This window comes from Betta splendens, chromosome 24, assembly GCF_900634795.4.
Source record: "Betta splendens chromosome 24, fBetSpl5.4, whole genome shotgun sequence".
NCBI classification, from domain to species: Eukaryota; Metazoa; Chordata; class Actinopteri; order Anabantiformes; family Osphronemidae; genus Betta; species Betta splendens.
The window spans coordinates 9,269,644-9,293,781 of record NC_040901.2 but is presented as its reverse complement, the minus strand read 5'-3'; the positions used below and the strand labels follow the sequence as shown (position 1 = coordinate 9,293,781).

At 42.7% G+C, this 24,138-nt stretch overlaps 1 protein-coding gene across 2 annotated transcripts in view; it reads left to right on the top strand.

The window, feature by feature from the left end:
* sash1a (SAM and SH3 domain containing 1a) overlaps positions 1–24,138 on the top strand; it is a 141,375-nt gene that overhangs the window by 7,503 nt on the left and 109,734 nt on the right. Inside the window, exon 3 of one of the 2 annotated variants that reach the window (XM_029140540.3) lies at positions 12,035–12,092. The exons of the other annotated variant lie outside the window; for it this stretch is intronic. The gene's annotated coding sequence lies outside the window, so the exon portion shown is untranslated. The remainder of the gene's footprint in view (positions 1–12,034; positions 12,093–24,138) is intronic. 2 annotated transcript variants of the gene reach the window in all.

Below are 24,138 nucleotides of genomic sequence, written 5' to 3'. Positions count from 1 at the left end.
TCTGTATTGATTGTGCTTGTGTACAGGGTGGTGAGTAGGCTGTCGCCTACACGTGCTGCCTTGACCTACTGCTGATGTTTGCAGCAACTAGATACTCTGCCCGCTCTGTCACGGCTCTAGTTGAATTTAATCGAGAGTGAATAACATGCGCATGCACACACAAACACGCATGTCTGGCCAGCGTCCTACAACGGGCGAGCGTCTTCGTCGGTGGCGATCGTTCATGAAGCACAAAAGCTTCTTGTCGGTGAGGATTCTCAGTCATCCAGCTGGTTTTGTGTCCTCCTGTGACAGAGCAGGCAGGAGCATGTTGCTTATTGATAACACTGTGCGCCGTAAATGAATCGTTCATGGTGGATTTGCTGCACAAATGTCTTAGCAGTTGTTCTCGTTGCATGCAATGTAACACAGCGATCCCCTCGTGAGCCAATCAGTCACATTTTATCCAAAGCGGTTACTGTCCTTGATATACATTTGCTGTTCTCCAAAAGCCGGGCCAAAGCCTCATTTAGCCTTGGCTCTGACTCGTATTGACTCTGCAGTAGTTTGTTACCATGGAAACGAATATACTGTATCAAGCATTTATGCTTTTTTTTCATGTCTGGTCTGCATGATTATCTGTGTATATAGGATGTAATACTCCCTGGTGGACCGGTTAGAATTTTAGGCTTCAGTTTTTACAGTAGGTGTTGTGTATAAACCTGCTTACCATTCATAGTCTATTAAAACCAGACCATCATCAGGTGTAAGGATTTGAACAAGTAGATCTCTACTGCACTGGCCTTGACCTGGCCTTAGTTACAGCAGTAGGTGTTATTTATTTATGTCGTGTGCCTTCAGTTGATTTAACACCTGATTTTAATTGGCTTGTGTCACACCTATGTGACCTGATGGGACCCTTAACGTGTGGTTGTTTGACCTGCTGTGAACCTTTCCTCTTAAACCAGCTCTTGTTAACTGCAGAACCTCTACTACGTGTTACCTTGGGTTCTGCTAACTGGACAACTCCAACCCCATGGATGGTTATTGTGGTTCAACTTGTGTCAGGCATTATGGAGATGGCTTGTCTTTCCTTTGTGTGCCACTGGAACACAAAATAAATGCAGCTAACTGCTTTTAGTGTTTTATCAGCACTTACTGATGCCTGCACCACAGGACAGACACTGAATCAATTACCTTAGCTATGCATGAATTCACACCATTGATAAGAGTCATGCATTAACAGGGGCTTGGATAGAGATGCAGACACACAGGCCAGTCATAGTATTGCTGCGTCTGCTTTTTGTGTGACAAATTATTCACTTACTCAGCTTTCAGATGACACCAGATTGAGGTTCATGCTGTATATCTTTTGTTTTGGATGGTAATTTATAAGTGCAAACCTAATTACTCCAAGTATTTCAAAGGTAGGAACCTTGTGTGTTTATTATTTAAGACTATTTATTATTTAATGTGATTACCATCTGTTCAACCGGCAACTGCAATTCCTCAGGTATCCTTCCTGTTTCCTGTCAGGTAGAGTAAGGAGCTACACCTCAGGTATCCAATTACTTGTCTCTGAAGACCAAATGCAGTGCCATTAGCATGCCCAGATGCCAGCTACAGCACCTCATACATCAGAGAAATAAACAAATGTAAATTATTTGTCCATGCATACAGTTCTTTGATCCCCAGGCCTCCACTCATCCTCTACAGGTATATGCCCTATTTTTTAAATTCAGTTGCTCAGGACTTCATCTAGTGTGTGTGTGTGGTGTTCCACTATAAACTTTTATTCGCTACTGAATTCCCACCATGATATTTAACTATTGACTTGCATCTGTGTGTGTCCATTTACACCTAAAGCTTTGCTACGCTGATGAGCCTCAATACTTCGCCGCAGAGCTCAAGCTAATCAAAGCAATTAGGTAACAGCACGCAGCTTAATTTATGCAGCTGGAGCCAACACTGAACCTCATTTTTAGATGCAGTACAATGACGGTGATCATCAATTAGAGACGCGGTATCAGGGATGTGCAATGCCACAGATGGATAATACATCATCATGATCCCCCCTGCTTATTCAGACTGATTTGCATGATCCATTTAGGAAACATTTATGAGAATAGGAAATGGGAGTAGTCAGTGATGAGGAGGCAACTGGGGTAGATAGTTAAATTTTCCTTCTTGCAGCTTGTTTATACTTGCTGTAATTTGTGCAGATGGATTCTCAGTATGAACAGAGAGGATTCGGCTAATTAAGGGAAATAAGGAAAAATGCAATTAAGGTCATGCCGCTTTTCAAACGAATGTTTACAAGGTTATGCTGAGCATTACCTCAGTGTAGCACTTAATTATAAGTCATATCATTAGTTCATATTGTAGCCTTTTGTTGGCTAACAAGGTGCTGCTAAATGCTACGCAGCCTTTTTGCTATAACATGTTAATGCTTGAAAACAAGTTCTTTGAAGTTAGTGTAAGGTACCTTGTGTCTATAGCGTGTGATTGATGCATAGCTTTGCCGCTTCTAGTCTGAACCTATAGTTTCCGCCCTTAACTCTCTTGTTTTAGATTAAAGCTGAGAGGACGCAGGATAACATTCTGTTAATACGCACAGTTCCTTTTCATTTTTACCCAAACCAAATGTGCCACAAAAAACGTCTCTCATGAAACACTTTTTTTAGACTGCTCTTCTTTGTGGTTCCATTAGGTAATGAATCTGAATGGAGCCAGGACCCAGTGATTGTTGTATCCTCAGGCTATTTCAAATAGCCCAATGTTAACAACATAATTGAGATATAGATCCAATCCCCATACAACTTTATGGGCCATGATACAACCACAAAAGCTGCATTTCTCCAGTCAGCAGATCCCATCTCGCCACATCACCAGGCCCACTGTTTATTTTCATTAGAATTTGCTGTCCCAGATGTCAGGCCTGTGCTTGATATGTAAGCAGTCTGCCAAAATTAAACCCTTCAAGTATGCATGAGGCTTGGTAGGGACGTTGACGTTGAAGGGCTTTTTGTGGCCAGACTGAAGCAAATTGAGTCCAGGTTTTAGGACCCTGCAGTCTCTAGCCCTAGAAGTTGAGCCTAACATTGTAGTGTCCTGAATTAAACTCCTAGCAGGAAGATAGAATTGACATGTGGTCGAGAATCAGTCTTGGCTGCAGGGTTGTCAGTTTGTGTGTAGTGCCTAACAGGAAAAAGCTAAGCTGTGCAGCACTTGCAGATACTGGTCTTAAAGTCAACGTGTTTACTGTTGTTTTCTGTATTGCCAACCTTTCAGGAGCAACATATTTAGATCAACCATCCTGGACAATGGTGATAAGAATAGGATGCTGCAAGACATGCCACATTGTAATCCCCTAATTGGCTTTTAGGTATTCTGCTGCAATTTATTCCTTGTCCATGGCTTAAGATGTGTATAGTAAACAATTGGGCCCCATTGTTGGATGGTCCATCCATTTTTATGTTAATTTATGCATTCTGTTGATGAAGAACAATGTTGGTGCAAGTTTATATTGACATATGCTTCTCAACAGTGGGTGCATTTGCCCATTTATTATAATACTCAATAGAATAATATCAATCAGAACCAATTAATAGGATTTAAACAGCTCATTGTAGAATAAAACAGAACCTTTTTACTTAAAGAGATTATGAGCCTTTCAGAGGTGAGTTTTGGTTACAGAGTTGATATGTGAGGGCCATACAGTAATGCACGTTGATGCTATATATAATTTTAGTTTTCTTATTATACAGTAAGTGTTAATTACTTTTCATGGTGTCTGTAATATTGGGAGACAACATGGTTCGGTGTAAAAGCTTTTTGTAAATTTTCAAACTTAAACATACGGTAGGTGTTTGTCTAAACCTGCTGTGCAGAGCATGGACACACTAATGGTATGTCTCTGACATCCTCACCCCTTAGTCCACTTTGCAAAAGTTGGCACCAACTGTGCTGCCATCAAAATCACAACCTGTCTGCACCTTAGGGTGAAAATCTCCCTGACTGGTGGATTTCAAGGATGCCAGACGACGTAACAACTGTTTGGTTGAGTGGCATAAGGAGAGTTTGAGAAGATGATGGTGGGTGTTACAAGAGAGGAGAAAGTAAAGTTAAAATGGACTGTGAGAGAATGGTGGTGGGGGGTGTGGGACCAGAGAAAGGGCATCTTACAGGTTTTATGGGTGACCTAGAGGGCACAAAGCCGTGTGCACAGTAAACACTTTCTTCTCTGTGTCGTCCAGGTTAAATAGCTTGAGAAAGCTCTTGTGGAGCAGGATGACATGATGAGCTGTGATATGAAATGTCATCTTGAGAGGACAAAGGGTGTGAGGAGGGGAAAATAGTGAGAACCTTCTGATGTTTGTGTTAAGTGGACATCAGTTGCCAACCTGGCCGGGGAAACATACTGCTGTAGATTCAGCTCTAAAGAGAATTGTTGTATGAGGATTCTAGTCTGTTAATGCTAGAAACAGCCACATATCTTGCAGCAGACTGTACTGTATGCTTGCATATGTAGTCAGCCCTGTTCACTGAGACGCTATCAGCTGGCGCTTTGAGGCTCCGGAGCCAAAATGCTCAGCCATCCAACACAACACATCCATTTTCTTTATCTCACAATCTCAGTGCATCCAGCACATCATAAAGCTTCTCTCATTCATTTGGAGTTTGTCTGTTCACTAACCTGACATTAGTCACACACCAACAAGGCCAGTGTATTTATAGCCCACACACATGGCCTGGATGTCCCTACTGTATATGGCTCTACTCTCTCTCTCGCACACGTAGCCTGAGGACATTACAGTTGCCAGTGACTGTTAAGGTCAAATAACCAGAGCTCAACGGCCTCAGCTGCTCTCATCTGGCGAAGTCGCATGGGCGCATAACAATTACCTACAGCATTCCAGTTCAGTGCAGCAAAGGTATAACTGTACAGTATAGTAAACCACTACCTTGTTTTACAAGACGTCCAATTCCGGATGTTCTTTTAGCTGAGAAGGCTGTTTACTGTATGTACAGTAGGTGATGTCACTTTTAATTGAGCTGCCTTTTCCTCTTCAATTGAGAGAGACTGTGGCCTCTTTACTGTGTTTAATTCCTCCATTCATTTGAATTAGGCATCCGTCTGATTCTTTCTGTAGAGCCCTTCTGGGAGCCAGTGAATGAGTGCAGGTTTTAATTAGGCCGGAACAGACCTTGGATCAGGTCAGCCACCATTACTTAGTCCCCTCCTCTCTTGGTTCTGCAGTAACGCACAGACGCTAACAGGCAGCCTTTTTTCTCGTCATTTGTAGAACTGAATAATGAGGAGCAGAGGGGCAGTTGCCATGTTAATACTTCCTGAGATCTGGCACGTGTTCAGCAGATTTCAAATCAACCTGTTTGTGCATTTAAATTAAACAGAATTTGAATATATGATGTGTACTTTTTCAATGTGAATGTTTTGAATTGGTCTCATGGGCTCAACATGGTCACGGACCACCCCCTTTTTTACAGGGCCATAACCTATAAACATTAACATAAATCTCCCAGACCACACACAGCTGCTTTCAGCTATCTGCATACACTGAGTGACACTGAGCTCACCTTCTTAATGCCAAAATAACAACACCAGGCAGGCAGGGTTTAGTCATGACAAAACTTAATAGTTTGATTAATAGTCTGGATGCTTAGAGTATTTTCAGCTGAATCAAGATCACGCAATCTGTGATTTAATAGTTGTACTCTTCTGTTATTTTGTGTCTACCTGTAAGCAGACAATCCTTTTGTCTTTCAGTATAAATAGTAATTATAGTGAGACGAACGTTGACACACTGTGTGTCCTCCTATATTTTCGGTTTGCTGTCACTTTAATGGCTTCATTTCTCCGAGGACTGTCTCCAAGGGTTTGTTTTCATTATGGTACTCTTCTTTTTTCCCCTTTCATTCTGCTACAAGCTCACTTGTCATCAAGCATTTGTGACTCAGAGCCTTCGTGCATTTCCTCCGACTTTGTGCCAGATTTTGGTAAATTTCCAAGGAAAACATTATATTTATTCCAAACTCTACGAGAACTTTTTATCTTCCTTGAAACTAAACATTGCTCAGAACCTTGAACTGCGAGTGACTCTGCAGAGACTCAAGGCGACGTGTTTGTTGACTGTGGGGTTTGTACGACAGTGGAGATATTTGGGGTCAGGACTTTGGGCCTGCCTCTCCACTCACATCCTAAAAACATTACCCAGATGACCTCTCTCCCTGACCTCTACTTGTCCAAAGCTTTTAATGTTGCTTCCCCACACAAAGAACCAGGCTCGGTCTCAGGCAGATGTTGAAGTTCAGCTTAACTTGACTCTGAAGCTGTAGCTCCCGGCAGCACTTACTATTCAAAGGAATCTATATTGGAACAGAATGTTCTTGGATCACAATAGGAAAAGGAGACGTCTGTAGCTCCATAACATTCGCATAACTTTGATTTAGCCGTATTTCCTTTAACAAAAGCCGTAGCATCTAACATTCTGATGAAAGTAAGATGATCTGTTAACATACTACACAACATGGGTACTGTGTTTATAAAATACCTTTTTCAAGAAAAATTCTTTTGTGCAAAATCTTGACCGCAAGCCAGAAAGTATTTCGTTGTTGCCACTTTGGGTCTTTGTTTTGCGTACTTTGTGTTTACATGGGAGCCAGATCCGATTTACATTCCAGCTTGATTTGCTGTGGTGTGTGATGTTTGAGTCAAAATCTGCACTTTGGAGCTTAGAATGTGTAAAGACGCAATGTGAAATAACATAGCTACACTAGCGTGAGTGAACGTTTCTGCCCCCAGTAAACCTACAGTTAAAGGAACACTTGACCAATTTTCAATGGGGGTCGAGCAAAAACATGCTGAGTATCAAGAGTGAAGGGACACTTGTATTGCTCCATATTTTCTCTGGAGAGAGATTATCATTTATTTCTCCACATAAAGTCGTCAGTTTAGTTGTGAGTGCTCCTCTGTCAATAGAGAAGTAGAATCTGCAACTTTATCCAAAAAGAAATCAGAAAAAACAGCCAACAGCTGAGTATGTAATATACGTATTCGACTTCTTATTGTTTAAGCTTGATCGCTAGATTGTACAGACCCCAAAATATCTGGCAACACTAGTCTGTCAACTGGAGGACGCTCTGTGTACGCACACGCCCTGTAGTGTAAGAAGAGGTTCTTCAGAGCGCAGTTTATTCTGATATGACTATTTTTAGCCACAACACACAATACTGCCACTTTTCCCTATTTTCTATGGCCATGCAGTGTTAAGCGTTTTTGCACATTTTTGCTAATAAGATGTCCATTTTTTTTATTACACAATCTGCTTTTCAGCGGTCAAGTATTCCTTTAATGTCACTGCTCTGTTGTTTCATTGGGTTTCAGATTGCAGCTCTTAGCCACTAATAGCTCCGTTGTCTATTTGGAGGTTAAACCAAAGCCCCTTAAAAGAGAGGCCTTCAGGAACAAGCAGCAGCATCACAAGATTTGTGCAGGAGGTGGTGGCTGTGGGACTGGAGTGACCTTGTTATCGCTGTCTGGACTTTAGGACATTGTTTGTAGGTACTGTATGTGCTGTAGCTTGAGTATTCCAGGCCTAGAAAAAACCTTAGCATAGTCTGTTGACGCATTATGCTGCCCAGTGTCCTGCAGGCTCTGTTCCTCCTCTTTGCCCTATGTGGGTGCTGTTTGTTTGCTGATTTGAGAGTTTGGGACATTCCCAGACATGGATACGTGTTTGAATTGTCACAATTATAGGAGGAGGATCATAGGGGAAAAAAACCCTGCTCATCCTGTTTTGACCAGCAAATACTGTAATGGATGCCCTGTGGATTCCAAAACATGTTTTAAATGTTCCACAGCATGTTAATAGGAAGCTGTTTGATGCTAGGTTCAGAAAGCGTGTGTGTGTGTGTGTGTGTGTGTGTGTGTGTGTGTGTGTGTGTGTGTGTGTGTGTGTGTGTGTGTGTGTGTGTGTGTGTGTGTGTGTGTGTGTGTGTGTGTGTGTGTGTGTGTGTGTGTGTGTGTGTGTGTGTGTGTGTGTGTGTGTGTGTGTGTGTGTGTGTGTGTGTGTGTGTGTGTGTGTGTGTGTGTGTGTGTGTGTGTGTGTGTGTGTGTGTGTGTGTGTGTGTGTGTGTGTGTGTGTGTGTGTGTGTGTGAGTCAGCAACGGTTATCAGTGAAAATAAGAACTTGTATTTGATTAAAGGAATGTATGCCAAGTATGCAGCTTGTTGTTATAAGGTGCAGATACTGTGGTCAAAGATTAGGTCAAACTGTTTAGACTTCTTTTGTGGGAGATGACATTGGCTGTCAGCATGATTTCCATCTTCTACTGGGATGGAGGTTGTCACTCCTAAAGGTCTGACAATTCATCGGCATGACTTCAGTGCACTAAAATTGCTGGTGGTGGTACAGTATGTGTGCACAAGCAAGTGTGCAATTCTTCAGCAAATCCACGTCTCACGTTGTGCGTGTGTTTACATGTCTCAGCCATTTGTCCTCCCATGAGTCCCGTTTTATTTACTCCCAAGGCCCAAATGTAGCATGGTTACCATAACAGGCGTTTTAATAAGTATGCTTGGATGAGTCTCCCACCACTCATCAGCTCTGTGCTGCATCTGTGTCAAAACATTAAATAATCTTAACATTGGCTGTAGAGGTTGGTGAATAGAGGCGGGGCAGAAATAAGAAACCAGAATAATACATGCTCACCCACAGACCTCAAACATCATCTTTTAGGAAGAAACTATACAAATATTTTCAAAATAAACATTCAGTAAATGTTAAAGATGAAAGTGAACTATACTGCATATGGGGGAAAAGTGCATCACATAGTGGGAGCTTAGTTTTAATAGTCTTAGCCTTTGTCTACTCCCTCTTATTTCCTGACTTTCTCTTTCTATTGGTCCTGCTCAGTGAAATGCTTTAACCCACCATGCACACAGAGGAAGGCAGCAGAGCCTTTTTGAGCACCAGCAGCTGTATTAGTGTGATAAGGTAGCAAAAACACGCAGCAGGCGTTTATTTTTTTCGGCACGGTCAGACTAGCAGTGCGGCAGAGTCTTCTGCTCTGCAGTGGTGCGTGCCTTTTGAGAATCCACGCTTTGTGATTTTTCAGACCATTTCATTGCCTCAAATGAAGACCAATGACACGAGCTGTACAGCTGCTTTATCAAAGGGCATCTGGATAAGAGACAGGAAGATGTAATGGGGGGAAAAAAGGAATATTTCCTAAGGTCGTCTTCGGTGCAAGGCCACTTTCCATTTAAGCTGACCACAATCCACAATCACTTTAGTGAACTAATGTGCTTTACACGACAAACTAGGATTAAACACATTATAAAACATCACAATGTGTCTCATGATATGTATGATTTCACCCACATTTTTTATTTTTTTCTGTAATTCCCTTTCTGTGTCTATCCCAGGCCTTTAATGTTACCTTAATTGCCCAATTACCACATTCACCACTGGTAGCAAAAAGATAACGCAGTCAATGGGCTACTTATTGAATGTAACTCTCTCTGTCCCAGCATGCTGTTCTTGCATTGATTTTTTTTTTTTCTTTTTTTCTTTCTTTCCTTCCCAAAGACAGCACTGCTGATCCATGAAGCCAATGTGGAAGCACATATTAGAGCCATTAGAGTGATGTATGTCTCAGCATCTGGTAGTGGCACAGTCTGTGACGCATTCAGATGGATGCGCGTTCTATCATTTTCCAGAGTAATTAGAAAAGCCTCAGAAGCCAGAGTGGTGGGTGAAGGGCGACTGTAACCACTGACACCACCACCGAAGTGCACACTAACACAAATGCCAAACTGTGGAGAGACTAACGCTTCTTAATGTTGATTTATGGTCCACATTTTGCCTTAATAACGTGCAGCATTTGTCTTCATTTACACCAATAGACATCTTATTTACAAGTCAAATTACAGATAATTTACCTGGCAATACTGAGTGCTAGAACCACCTCCCCACCTTGGTGAGGTTGAGCGTCATGTGTGAGCGGACCTGGGTCAACTGTGTCACCAGCAGTCTAAAAAGGAGCTTAACTCAAGCAGCCAAGCTTAGTGGGCCTATTTCAGAGAGGACGGGAAGGGGTGCGAGGAGTAAGGCAGAAGATGTGTGTGGCACAAACATCCTATTTTTCTCTCCAGTGCTCCCATGGACATGATCATTCGTGCCCACTTAAATCCTCTACACACAGTCACACACAGATAAACAGCAGGCTGGTGGTATGTGTGTGTGTAAGACCAAGATGGGACTGAGGAGGAAAATGTAACAGGCACCGTTCATCCAGCAAACTGCCCCTACTGTACATTTACAGTATGTGCTCAATTCTCAACCCGTCTGCATTTATTTTGAATGGTAGAATAACGTGGCGTAGAATGATCACAGCTTGGCTTCCATGTGTTTGGTAATTGTGTTTGCAGTACAGTAAATGCTTACACAGCAGGCCGTCTGTAAGGAAACAGTTGTACATGTGAATCACTAAAATAACTGACTGTTGTGGTTATCGGCAATAAAAACAGAATTTCCTTCCACTAGGATTTAAACAATCTCTGTTTTAATCCTGGTTATTTTCAGACAGAGATACTTACTTAATACAGAAGTATTGCAAATTCTGAATAATGCAGATACTAGAATAATTTTGTGTGTGTGTGTGTGTGTGTGTGTGTGTGTGTGTGTGTGTGTGTGTGTGTGTGTGTGTGTGTGTGTGTGTGTGTGTGTGTGTGTGTGTGTGTGTGTGTGTGTGTGTGTGTGTGTGTGTGTGTGTGTGTGTGTGTGTGTGTGTGTGTGTGTGTGTGTGTGTGTGTGTGTGTGTGTGTGTGTGTGTGTGTGTGTGTGTGTGTGTGTGTGTGTGTGTGTGTGTAAAGCATATGGATGCAGACTGACACAGGAAAATAAACCCAGACTCCTGGGATAATGGCTGGCTCTGTTTTTTCTCTGGTTGACAAATGAAATTAAACGGCGTCTGTGTGCTAATCGTCACTGTGTCCTGCTTTATCCACTGTGTGTACGACTGGAATATCCGCCTCTGATGGTACAGTCCTCTGTCCTCAGCTTGTACAGGTCACGCTGCTTGAGGTTGAACGTCCCATATAAGGCTAAAAAACCCTGACTGAGCTACAGTATTGCACTCTAGACCATTAGACCGTTGTAGAGAATATCATTAATGGTGCTGTTAAATGAGTGCTGTGTTTCTGTTATTTTGTTCACCCCAACGCAGATACTGGACAGTAGATTTTTAGCTTGCGTGTGCTGTAGCTTTTGCCCTAGTGGTAACAGTGCATTCTTCAGCACCCCACTGGTTGGAAAATAAATTAAAATAAGTTATTTGGACTAACAAACAGCTGAGCTCTGCAGATTAACCTGAATACAGACCTCATGGACCATCTCCTCTATCCCTGTAAGTAGAAGGTGACGTCCACCAGAGTTCTCAGTGTCTTGCTCCATCCTTCTGTGGACTCATCTTAATCTAGACTGATCCTGTTTCTCCTAAAAACCAAACACCAAAAAGGGCTTTAATCATTGGTAATTGAAGACCCTGCTGGGACTAAATGAGCATTAATCTGACAGCTCAGTGCGTACCATTAGCACTGGGGGCTTAGGCGTTGGATGGCACATTTAGCGCAGCGCAGACAGAAGCAGGATTTATAGAACCATCAGTAGGTTTGCTGCTGTGCTAGATGTGCGGAGGATATATCCCCCATCTGGTCTTTAACTCATGCTAAATGAAGAATTTCAAATAAGCTGAAGAGTTGTTTTTATCTGAGAAAAGATCAACAGAAACATTTTAGTTTTTTTTTAATTTTAACACCTATTATATTATTAGTATTCATTGTTTCACACGTCTACGCTTAGATTCACTAGTTGCTGTCCTCTTTCACTGTCTCTCTTTCATTTTATTTAAATAATACATTTTCAATTCCAAATTTTTGCCTTGTCTGCCTTTTTTTATGCACTGTCTGATGTGAAACCTCTCTAACTTCTCATTTCACTGATAAGACTGGGATTTATATTTCTCTCAACAGACGAGTCAGGAGGCAGAAGAAACGGGACTGGAAAGGAAAATCAAATCAAAACACGAAGGTAATACAAGATGAAGCGTTTATTGCATTCAGGCAAAGCAATGAAATGATAACCCCCGTCTGCCAATACTTCGTCTATGTATCCACATTCAAACATGCAAAAGTAAAGAAGCTTTGACTGACGGAACAGCCTCTGCAAACACAGACAGCCTCGCCCGTGAGGAAATCAGTGGAAATGCTAAAACAAAAAGCAATATTGAATTGCACATTACTCATGTAAACACCATTAGCCGTTGATTTCTCAGTTCTGCAGAGCTCACCAGCTTGTGTGCCTACATGCATGCAAGGTGTGTGTGCCTGTTCTTCGATAGTAGGAGGTGTCTGAGTGTCCCTGCGCCTTCCACATGACTGCCTGTATTAGACTGAAAGCCTCACAACCAAAAATGGCCATCTTTACTGTTTCCTGACAACACTTCCACTTGAAAAGCTAAAAACAGTGCCTGCGGCTGCTGGGAGTGAGAATGCTGTGGAGAATACTTGGGCACTGTAATAATAAATTAGATGAAAAACATATATTTCCTTCTACAGTAGAGTAGCATTTTAATTTGAACTAAAATACTCACGAGGCAGCAACTGAGTGAACTCAATTTGAGCAGCATTTTTTTTTTGTATTTTCCTCCTGTCCCTGTACTGTAGGTCATAAGTTCAAATGGACGTGCATCTTCAGTGAGTGAACTGATCAGATAAATATGGATTCACTGAACACAGAGGTGACATTGGCAGAGTTTCCATGGAGATTTAGCCTTTTTCCACTATGATAAAAACCCTTGCAGGAAGTGTTCACACATACATGTATTAGCAAGCAAAAATGATCTATTCGACAGATAAGCAAAGAGGGAGCCTGTATTCTATACATGGAGCTCACACAGACATCATATTAGTCTGCATCCTGCTGTGAGCATCTTGTCTGACTGGATAAGACTTTCTCAAGATTAAACCGAAAGCAGGCTGACGCACCACAGTTGGTTTTTCTAATGCAGGGGAAACAAGCTGCGTGTTTTCTCATCAGAGCGGTGTCTTTGCAGAACCATAATGTGCTGCAGCGTGTTGCTGTGTGGGCACCAGCCTTTGTTAGAAATAGAAAATGTGACTGTGACACTGCTCTTCCTAATCCCTGGTGTGATTAAAACCACAGTGGGCGGAGTGTTTGTCTCCCTTATAGAAGCATTTCACTTCTTCACTGTGTCTCCAGTTGTGATGTAATGGAATTTGTTGCATGCCTTTTACATAAAATAAACGTATAGGAAGACGAGGCTTGTCGCCACTCTCTCCCCGTGACCACCGTAGCTTTCAGGGTAACGATGGAGATTGACTTGGTGGTGGATTAGCAGCTTCTCAGAGAGACTGTGATTGACACTATAGTCTGACCCGTCCTCTTAATGCTAATTGGCTAACCCTTTAATCCAGCTGGTGGTCAGCGGTAGCACTCTCTGAGGCAGCTTTGCTGAGGCTCAACCTGCTGCACCAGAACAGTTGGCCCAACTGAGCCGCAGCTCATCAGTGTGAGAATACACAGATCTTCAGTTGACGATTGTGTGGGACGACTGTTGTAAACTGTAAACTTTTAGTGCTGCACCCTTTGCTGTTCTGGCGTCAAGTCCGTTCTCAGCTCAGTCAGTGTTAGACTTAACGTCTCATGACTCATGGTGGGGTGTGAGGACAGAAGGGAAGCTAACTCCTTCCCTTCTGTCCTCCAGACCTTGGGCCTCAAATATTACATGGTTCTGGCAGATAACATTAAAATTGGTAAAATAGAGACACAGGGATCTGTGATTGATCAGTGTGATTAGATAATGAAGATGAAGTTGTGTCTATGTTTGATCATAACCTTCCACTGTGGGAAATCACACAGGAGAATAAAGATAAAGCACTACCTCAGGGATCTTAATCACTTGATATGTAAACTCATTGTTGTGCCATGCACAGTCTGCCAGTCTTTTACTTTAGCCTAACCGCATTATGCTTAGAGGACTAGATGCCACATGTTTCGGTTGGGGCTGTCACATCGCATTCAGGAGATTTCGGTCACCCTGAGTCCTTGTTTTCGTAATTGCAACAAATTTTATGGCAAGTGATGCTGCTAATAAAACGGCTGTGCCTGAATCTTGAATCGTAGTTCGCAAATGCACCGCGTGAAACTACACGTGCACTAATGCCACAGAAGCAGGAAATTATGGCTGAATAATAAAGAAATAGACACGTGGTCACAGACTAGACGTGGTGAAATGTGTTTTACTGGCTGTATTTGTTTTCTCATGCACATGTGGATGATGGCCATTAGCCTCTGTGATGGGATTAATTTGACAGCCTGCACTAAGGTACTGGCAATAAAAGGAGCTGGTGGACAGCACTAATGAAAGGTCAGGCTGTAAACAGTTCCAATAATTGATCAATCCTATCTCCTTTACCTCGTTTACCTTGCAAAAAAGATTAAAACTGTTTTTTAAATGAGAAGACCTTATTTCTTATCTTTTTTTATTTGCGTGCAGAACTAAAATGAATGTGTCTTGACTTTTACGAATCATTTTCCGAGCTAAAAAATTTTAACATCTGTTTTTCGTTTCATAGAGTTTAATGAATTTTTTCCTGAATCAAAAACTGCTGAATGAAGAAACATGTTACACATGTTACAATAAGTATGTGTAGCTGTCAGAGCAAGCAAAACCAAATGCATGTGGTCCCTGACCTGACGGTATCTAGCATTATTACAGATGCTGTCCATATTTCTTTCTCTTTCCCTCCTGGTTACTTTCAAATCTTCAGCTTTAACCCAGATGCTGTTGTTCTTAACTGAAAGCGAATAGTTTTGTTTGCACAGTACAGTCCAGTGATGAACACCATTAAGGAAGCAGTAGCTTTAAAGGCAAAGGTTAATTTTTACCCGGTCATGTTTATATAAAGCCTCACCCACTTGTCTTTGTACCTGTACTCGCAGAAACACTGCAGTGTTTGCACAGTTGCTATCCAGCGCTTTTGACCAATCAGGGCAGAAGAAAAAAGTGTGACACCACCTGTCACTTTGACGGCCGGCGTCCCTCCTTTTGGTTCCTGTCTGCAATGTGTGTTTTGTCTTTGTGAATGCTCCGTGTTTAGTGTACAGAGGGAGATCGGAGCATTTAAATAGAGCTGTGCTGATAAATGTGGTTGCTTCAGACCCCCCAGGGCTCATTAAAGGGCCACGCTGCCAGGAAACAATTTGTCTCCGAGTGGTAAATACACAGCGGAGGCAGCGGCGCGATGGCGCAGCCAGCCGTGTGGTCTCTGTCTCCTTTAGCAAGGCAGTGGAGGAGGTGGGAGGTGTTTGCTTTGTTTGTGCTGGTCTGATGGTAAACTCACCCGCTCACAGTACATACAATACACATGCCAGGGAATAAGGCCTCATTTGATTCTGTGGTGATGTGGCTTCTATTAAAGTCAATGCTAATATCTGGATATTTGTTTACCACAGTTATGATGAGATAAGAAATAATAAATGTACGGTTCATGTTTAAAGCCAAACGTTTAACTCAGATGCAGTGTGATTTCTTGCATCCCTGCACAGATGAAGTCTCTGTACAACCAAAGTTTTAGCAGAGACGACTTCAAATCGCTGAGAGTAATCTTCAATCATTTCTGTTCGTCATCTGAGAGGTGTTTTTCTAGGTAACTCTTAAAACAAGCGTCTAGCAGTTCAGTTTGTCGAAACATTGTTCTTCTCTAATCAACCACACATGTCTAATCACGTATTTTCTAATAAGCCAAGTCAAGCATGGCAGCTGAAGGCCACGTAAAGTAGGTTATCGTGGCAGAGACAGTACAGTAGATACTCGACACACGGGTGAATATACGCAGCATGCTCTGTACCACATTCACGCGCAGGCACACGTACGCTCTTCTAATAATAATAGGGTGCTCCGTCTGAGGAATGTGTCCAGGGAAGCAAAAACACTGCACTGCTGGTTTGGCAGCAACTAACTGCCAGGGCTTTTAATTTGCTCTCCTACTATTTTCTCCCTCTTGAGCAATCAGGGGTTTGTGTGTTTCAGTCTTTAGCCGGGGAGACGAGACAACGAGCTGCGCCTATTTATTTACCAGTCGCTCCAGTCGGGGGCTGCTGGTGCGTGACTGGGAGACGTGCTCTGGAAGCGATGCTGACTAAAGCAGACGGGGTGTGAGGGTTCAGCCAGGAGCCCGTCAATGGCCAAGCCACAAATCAGAATGACTCCGTTTTCTAATAGAAAACTGGAGGCAAGACCAGATACTCTCCATGTTTGTGTAACATCAGCATGTCAGTAATGCCGTCTGCTTTTATTATAGTTTAGTCTTCATCATGTCATTGTTCTAAGGTCCTCTCTCTACTGTACCTCTCCTTTTTAAATGGGTGGGCACCTATGCAAGTTATGGAAAAACTCACGCAAGTGTATGATTTACCTAATTCTACCTTTTTTGCCTCGGTGAAAGGGGAACTGCTTGTTTCAGGTGCGTTATTCTCCCAGATGAAAACAGATTTTTTTTTTTTTTCCCATTTCAAGCAGGCATTTATTTTCATTTTTTTGAGTTCAATGCAATGCTTTTTATTCGGCGCATTGCAATTCACAGTAGCAGAGCTTACTGTCAGAAAATGATAAATTGCTGAAAATATGACCCAAAATATGTTATTACATTTTCAATTTCCTGTCCATGTCATTGTGTTTTGAACCACAGTGAGAATGGGCCTGGACAGTTGAATTTTTCTGGTCTATTTCTCACCAGACCATGTTTATAGTTCACATATATTCAGCTCACATCCATTTATTGAGCTGTGCTGTGCTGCACGTGGACACTTCTGAACTGTGTGGAAACAGCTTGGACTGAGCGTCTGCTCCATGGGTGTTGCAAGTATATCTTTAATGACAGAAAGGAGAAATTCCATACTTGAACCACCTGACCAGCCAGATTCACCTACAGCTTAACTTTTTATGACATTTTTGTGCAAAGACTGCATTTTCCAGTATTCACTGCATTAACTTGAGCAGAGAAGTCCCTAATCTGAGCTACCAATTCATCATGCAGACGCAAGCCAATGCCTGGGTCTTTCCTCTGGAGAGCTATGGGGACTTTTCCATCCAACCTTCCTGCTGATGTTGGTGTAAAGGTGGATCCACTTTGATCAATAACCCTTCATTAGTGTTAATGTACTTATTGTAGGCCTCGGGGAAATGCCACGTACCGGAAAAGCAGGGAGCAAATGTTGAGTAGTAGAAAATATAAGGCATAATATTTCCCCAGGTCAGCTTGTTGATAGCAGTGCACCTTCAGTTAACATTAAAACAAAACTCTACTTAGAGTGCTGACCACATCAGGGTGAAAGGAGTTAAAAAGCAGTACAGTTATTCAGATCATACTGATTTATATTGATGATTGGTGGAATGTCTTTGACCTTTGCTCTGTCACCCTGTGCCCTCGTAGACTGGTCTGTCTACAGCCTGTGGCCATAGCCCCTGGTGAGCCTCCATGGGAGGGCCCTCTGCTTGGCCTGGTCCTGCTTGTGTCTTCCTGACGTCATACCCAGGCAGGCTAGAAGGCCATCTGTTGTCTTTGTGGGGACAGGAACACATGTGGGGAAGAGGCCTGTTGCGCGCCTCCATGTTTAGGCAGCGCAGGTACTGTAGGTCCAGAACAGGTCACGTATCATCCTGCCAAAATAATGATACACCATCTTTTGTTTGTACTACTGTAAATGCATGTCAGAGCCATTGTGGCATCGAATGGTTCTTATTTTGCCCTCTGTTCTATTAGTTTATCAGACGGCCTGATGTTGCCAGGCGCCAATTAGCCTCCGCACACCTTCAAGCTCTGGAGAAATATCTAAGGCTATTGTCCTTGTCTGTATAGATCGTGAATTCCACGTATGAAGAATCATTGGTATTCAGAGGGAACGGCACTAGTAGCAGATGTGCTGGTGGAATCGACTAGCACAATTTTATTGAAATACACTTCATTCCGGCAGTAATTGCTCTCGCTCCTTCCTCTGCTCTTCTGCTGCCTTCTTTGACTCCAGATATCTCTCATTTTATTGCTTCTTGTCCTTTTTCTTGTTTGTCTTCAGATTTTTTTTATTGTACATTTCTGTCTCCAACTATTTCCCCATCTTTTTTTATTATCCTTCCTTTCATTATTAACCCCCCCCCCCGGTTTGTCGCCTTTAAGGCTGGAGAGTTACTGAAATTATGCACATGCCACCGGCAGCACTGAACCTCATAAATACATGTATCACCGCCTGCCTCAAGTTTATCTTGCCTAACTAGCTGTCTCCGAAAATATTGAATGTATTTATCATGCGTGGTGCTCAGTGTAACACCGCAGCAAATTTATGCAGACCGCATTATTAGTTCACCTGCTCTTGACACGTCTGTTTGTCTTTGAGAGGCGACAGTATGTAACTGCTGCTTTCAGTCCTGCCTCTCAGCCTCAGCTAAAACAAACACGAGCCGGATGCTCTATTCACAGCTTTGTGTGAAACACCTCTGTTGCTGTTCCTCTTTCTTTCACGTGTTCCTCTGTACCTTTTTCTGCTACTCTTTGTACAGCATCTCTATTTTCTCAGGCTTCGTCTAATGCGCCTCTTTTCTAGACTTCCTGTCTCTGTCCCAAAAAGAATGGTAATTGGGTGCATAACATGTTTGCAGAGTGCTGTGTGAATGCACCTGACACCCAGAGTAGCTAAGCTAGCCATTCTTACCTATGGGAAGGATAATGTGATACAGACTACACCTCTCCTTTGGTGTTTTGGGTCGGGCGAGTGCTTCTGTTGAACAGGAAGGGAATGAATGTCACCAAGGCCAGTTTAACCTCATCTCATGTGTATTGTGTGTGCAATGCAAAAGCTATAGAAAAGGAAAACGGGAAGATGGGGTGACAGTCATTTGTCAACAGGGTTATAACACTTTCAGCATGATGGCGATAATCTTAAAAAATGTTGCTTTTAATTTGAAACCCTGCAGCATCAGCGATAGAAAGCCTCACATCATAAGGTCTGCCACTAGAAGCTAATGGTCATCTCCAGATGGCTGGACTTTGAGGCCCAGTTTGACTTGGCTTTGCTCAATGATGCATGTGAGCCACATTGACCACCACGGAGACGATCAGAGCCTGTCCCACTGGTTAGTCTGCGTCACTGCCTCTTTCAGGCAGCAGACTGCCCTCTGCCGCTGTTTGCCTACTGTGTGGATGTGCAGTGTGCGATTTTCGACACAAAATCATTATAGGACAGACAGCAGCTGTTGGGTGTGAACAGCATTAGAATGAAGTTGAAGGCATAACATTGGGATGGATTTTCCCATTAACAAGTTTGAGGCCTATGGTCATTCCAGCATTTTTCACCCCAGTTCACCATCTTTGCCTGTGTAGAGGAGATCTTGAATACTTTGTGAATTTATTAGATGTATCTATTTTTCAACATGTCTTTTATTGATTTAATACAGAATACATAATATCACTTACCAGTACTGCATATTCCATGTCCACTGACACAAAGCAGAAGACATCACCACCCCTCCTGGAGTCTAATGAAAGAGATGATGTTCTCCTTGGGATGTATTTACATAGTAAATGAAAAGTAATGAGGTAGGAAATAAAGGCTGTGGATGGGTGAGCCCAGTGTCAAGAGGGTTGGTGTCATTACTGAGGAATGGAGGGATGAGTGTGATGTTTGTCACAAAGACACAAAGTGTAGAGAGGCAGGAGGCAGACAGAGCCCCCGCGCTCCCCCCTGCCTCCCCATAGGAACAGCTGTCTCTCAGACTGCAACAGATGCAGATTTACAGAGGGGGGGCACGGTCTGACAATTGCCTTGGTTTGTCCTTCTGAACAACATATATGTCAGTGTCACTTATCTTAAATTTCCTCTTATGACATCAGAGGGCTTATTTGCACTCTTTCATGCTCCCATTAACACATTTGAAGTACCTCCCTTTCAGCTGTGCATGCTGGTATTGACAGCTTCTGTGTTACATTTCAGCAGTCGGTGTTGTGGCTTACAACTGCTGGAGTCCGTCAAAAGCTGGTCAGTCACTACCACACGCTCCTACAATGAGAAGGTTAAATAACACTATTTCAAGGCCTGTCAGAGGTGATGATGACGCTTCAGTGCTTTCTGAAAGTGTGATGTAGCTTCTGTTGCAAAATAGTCGTACATGCTGAAATTCAGATGTTCCAGTGAATGTAACCTAGTTTTTGTTTTGACGGCATAAAGCTCGCTTCACTTTCTGGTCCCACTTGGGGTTCATTTAAAGGATAGTGAGTGTTTCAGGGTGTGTGTGTTGTGCTTGTGTGATTGCATGTGATTCTCCTCCCCTTGTAGCAAATTATCATCTTCATTAATTTGGACACACAAGGAAATTAGCCTGCTTGAGGCTACGTCTAAATTAGAATGAATAGAGTAATCCAGAGATTCCGGGGGCTTGGGAGGCTAAGCCTATTCTGGGCTCGAATGAAAAGGCTGACATTTATAGTGATCATATCTTATGAGGTTATCAGCCAGCTTTAGGTGGCTGTTCAACCCGCTGGGCATTTACACTGGGATGTTCCTGTTGTCACTACCTTGTTCTAGTATCTTTCCATCAGTGTTTCTGTGTTGCTTTGACTATTGTCAGGACTATGAACACAGGGTTAGTTTGTAATTTAAAAAATTCTAATTCCTCTTCATTTATTTGTTAGATTGAGTGCCCCCTTACTTTTCCCTTATTCATCCCTCGCCTTGTTCAGCTCGACTGTGTTTGTCCGGCGCTCCTTCATGTGGGGAAGGTGGTGTGGCTCTCCAGGGAGCAGCAGATTTCAAAAACAAGGCGTTTGATTTCAGTGTCTGAGGATGTGCGCTCAAATGCTTGACTGTTGAACTCGCCACCCAGAGGCCTATCTGAACCGCAGTCAGCACAAACACAGTGAGACATGGCAGAGGTGGAGGAGGAGGAGGAGGGGGGAGGAGGAGGTGAACAGCCCAGACAGCGATGTACTGTGCAGCACACTGCCCTGTGGGAGGTCTATGGAGTGGAAGCTCACAGTGCTTCAGTGGTCTGCAGGAAAACCCGGCGTGCCGACGCAGGAACAGCGTCGCATGTGGATTAGATTTCCCTTTTATTATTTAGTTACTTCTTGTGGAGTCTCTTTGTTTTGGCCCCAGAAACGTCACAGAGGATGTTTCTAAACCGAAGCGAAGCAGCCCGTGCTTTTAGATTGAGCCTCTAATCACATCTCGGTTCAATCTGTCCAACTCTGAGGTCATCGATTGCAACTTTTACTTGTTTGCCCCAGTTTTACAAACACGGCAGCTTCCCACAGGCTCTCACTGCAGGTTACGGTGTAGTGTAAGAAAGTAAAACGTTCCTCAGGGCTTGTATTGTGACTATCCGACTGCATGAATAGTCTTGCAGTTTTGTTTAAAGGCACTAATGTCCATGGATTCCTCTTAATCCTGCAGCATCGCATCAGTATATTACTCATCACTGCCGGCTGTCAAATGAGCACAAAAACGCTCTGACACAGCACGTTAATGCAGCACATGACATTTAAATAGAAACGCTCTAAATTGCATGTAGCGGTTGATAACTAGCCTAGCATGAAGCCAATCACATTTATTCTGTAGTAATAATAGTAACTATAGGACAACAGCCATTTAATAACCCTAGAAAATGACAGATCTATCAAGCTGTTTAGCTTTTATGTGCTGCTGATCTTTCGTCAGTGAGGTTCTTTTAAAGTGTTGTCATGAGCTCAAGCACTGAACACATTTTCATAGCCTGTGGGGAAGCATGTAATTCTTTAGCTGAAGTCAAAGCATGAAAAGTACTGGAACTGTAGGCTTCTACCTGCTGTCAGCACAGCAGGACTCTGCATCCATTTGAAAATATTTCACAGTATGGATCTGCTATTTTTGGTTACATCAGAGGGTTGAATTAAATCTACTAAAACTCACTGTGATCGTGAAGCAGACTTTAGGGTATATTAAAGCCGCAGCGGTATCACAGGGCAGCTGCAGATCCACTGTCTAGTTGTCTTCATCCATCTGAGGTGTCGCTCGTTGAAGCTGCTGAGGTAAACGGATGTTGATGAAACAAATCGGCGTCTGTCTCAGTAACTGATGTATTTCCCACTGGAGTTCCTTCTGTGTGTCACTCTTTTCTTCTGTCCTGTCTCGCTCAATATCCATAACTGAATCTAGGTTATGTTGGTCTTTTGAGGCCTTGTATTCTCTTATTGTTATATATTATACAGTATACTTTTTATATTCGGACATAAGCTTTAATCAAAGCATACGTTTTAAATTTCTTTGCTGTATTTTTCCTGTAATTTTTTTTCTTAAGACCGATTATAAAGTTGGCGTTTGGCCGATTTGCTGTATCTTACTAAAACAGTGTTTTGGTCATAGAATAACTGAGAAAACCCCAAACTATACAAACTACTGTAAGTGTCCCAAACGTATGCATTATTCATAGACCTCATAAGACATTCTGCCTTTGCACAACCCCTCCTTTCCAGAAGAAGCTGCTGAGGGACCTGAGTGGGAATCCAAAGATCTGAGGAAACATACAAGAGCTTCTTCAGGCTGTCAGTTACTCTTCGATCTCTTTGGAGTCGAAACTTTGTTATGGAAATATAAGGGAAAGAGGCGTCACTGCACACCCTCACAGCGGAGGGATGCTTTAATTTACCCACCTTGTGCTGTCTTGTTTTGTGTAGGTGAAATGTGTTGCATTGTTTCCAACCAAAGAGGGATGTGGACTAGAACAATCAAAGCAGTTATGTCTAATCTACTGTAAGCTTTCATTGGCCATACAGGCCTCTGTGCTTTAGCTGCAGTTTGAGTTTACCACACAATAATCCCAGAGCTGCTCATTAGAAATAGCTTTTCTTCCCACTGCTGTTCAAACGCTCCAACTCACCCACGACCCACCATGTTATTGGAGCGGAGCTACCCTCAGCTAACCATCCCACTAGGGACAGGAAGAAGAGACGTGAGGACCAGTCATAACAGTGCCAAGAGTCGCACTAGAACCAGGAGGCATATGAAATAATGAGAACGCTGAACATTGTCTGAATCGATCTTAGGTTTGTGACGAGCTCACCTTGCCACTCTTAGTACTCGTGCTTTTAGCGATTAGAGCTCTATGCGTTTGGTATTTCTTGGATCGTGCATTCTTCACAAACCACTGTCCAGCTGTCTCTCCCCTCACTAGTGATGAGGCCTATGCTAGATACTGAATTTTACTTTAAAAGCTGCTTCATTAACTCTGGTTATTACTGTAGACTGCTTTTATTTTCATAAATATTTGCGGATGTGCAGGTGTGAATCATGATTTTGTTTTTACATCTCCCCCTCGTGTGTGTGTGTGTGTGTGTGTGTTTATTGTACAGTATCTCTGCTTTTACAAGAGATGAAAGAAAACATTCTCCTGCTGCTTCCCAAAAACCTCATCAAAACCTTTCATCTCCCTCGAATTATCAGGCCTCTATTGAGTGTAAGCATGTTATTTTTAGTGTGTGTGTTTTCGGGGCTGGCCTGTGATCAGAATGATTTGGATTCAAGTGGGTTGAACTATGCTAACACAAGCCTTTCAGTCTTTTCAACTAGTGCAGCTGCATCTTGAAGTATGTCCTCAAAATAGCTCCAACAAAGGGCCCGCATTCATTCCATGTTTGTGATTGCTTCTTCAGCAGATCGTAAAGATAAATAACAATGTGGTAATTGAGACAATACTGCAATAAAGTGCCAGACTGAGTAAATAAATTTGAGTTGGAAGTGTTTCCTCCTTGTTCATTCGAGTTTAAAGGTGCTGCCATTTAATTTCAGATGAACAGCGCAAATGGAAATTATAGCAAATGCCAGCGGTGTCATTTGCATGTAAATTGGCTTTTTTATTTATCCGAGGTCAGTTTTTAACCCAGCCCCATCCGAGACGTTGTTTTTACTTTCTTGCTTCCAAACACGAAATTAGTTCCAGCTTGTGTAGGACCCGCTGATGCTGTAGGCGGCTTATTTTGATCCATTAATAGACTGGTAATGTGGTTACAGATTCCACCGGGGTGGAATG